Source organism: Austrofundulus limnaeus, unplaced genomic scaffold (assembly GCF_001266775.1).
Source record: "Austrofundulus limnaeus strain Quisiro unplaced genomic scaffold, Austrofundulus_limnaeus-1.0 Scaffold326, whole genome shotgun sequence".
Lineage (NCBI taxonomy): Eukaryota > Metazoa > Chordata > Actinopteri > Cyprinodontiformes > Rivulidae > Austrofundulus > Austrofundulus limnaeus.
Window position 1 is genome coordinate 218,550 of NW_013952728.1, and position 1,476 is coordinate 220,025.

A 1,476-nucleotide genomic window follows, 5' to 3' on the forward strand; every position below is an offset into this window, starting at 1 on the left:
TTGAGGAAATGTATTTTCAGATGCTAAGTAAACTGCATCATAGCGCACAAGCGAAACAATCCCCCCCCCCAAATGGGTGACGGTGACGGGACAGGGCAGAAGCGGAAGGAGGTTCTTAAAGAGACAGAGGCCAATTTCAAGGCGTTTAGAAGAGGAAGTGATGAGAAGATGGGTTTATTTTCTATTTAAACATAAAAATAGCATTTTAATAACAGCTAAAGATGAAATAGATACTTTATTTCGGTATAGCATTTAAATATATGCCTGAGAAACACATAATATTGGCCCTTTAAAACAATGAATTACAGCACRGAAAAGCCCTTCTTTTCTTCAAGACATGCATATTGCCTGCTGCCTTTCATGCTAAATGTTTAAACTAAGCTCATCTTATGTTAGGAATAGATGGAGTTTTGATCAAAATAAATTAATGTGTGATCTCACATAATATTGCAAAATCTGTTAAATTGACTGAATTATAGCCTATTTTAACTGACTAAATTTGAGTAGCTGTGGCAGCCATCTTTATGGGAGTTGCCTCTATAAAATRTTCATTTGTGGATGTGCCTCTAGGGATGGTTCTAGAAAATGGTTTTGTTAAAAAAAATGCCCAATGGCATATGAAATATTTTTCTAACACAAAATCAAAAGATAATACTAAAGTTTTCAGTAACTACCACACCAATTTTCTTTCTAATACGTATGAAATTGAATGCACTTAGTGCTATTTTCTGTTTCCTAAGGTCATCTGGCCTAAATGTCCATCTTGGCAGTGGTGGACACGGGTAACCAAAAAGTTAACTTCGCTAACTGCCAGTTCACTAACTAAGAAATTAGCTTTGTAAAAGCTAAACAGATATAGTAAGAAATTTAGTGGAAGCTAACTCCAAGTCCATCATAAAGACATAGACATGTTATACGTCTATGTATTTATGTGTATCCACAGAAACATCAGAATCTTGGCTAAAAAAGGGGAAAACATTTTCAATGTCCACCAAACCTAAAGGCCCTGTCACACTAGACAACTTATGCCAACTTATGAACATTTTAAAGAGCTCCACTCTAATTCATTCCAAAGGTGTTCCATCAGGTTGATGACAGGACTCTGTGCAGGCCAGTCAAGTTCATCCACACCAGACTCTGATTTCCATGTCTTTATGGAGCTTGCTTTGTGCACTGGTGCACAGTCATTTGGATGGGTGAGCAAATATTTTTGGCAGTATAGTGTATGTGCCCAGCACTGTGGCTGACCCCAAATTCAGGGGCAGAGTCTTTCGAAGCACTCGACCTACCTGGTTAACGTGGACCAGGTCCTTTGTCGACTGGATTACGTGGCTGTGAATTTGGACAATCTAGCCTTTAGCTTTATTCAAACATGTTGTCAAAGCTTTTGGACGTTTATCTACAGTATACACTCACCGGCCACTTTATTAGGTACACCACGCTAGTAACGGTTTTGTGGTCATAAAGGGATGGACA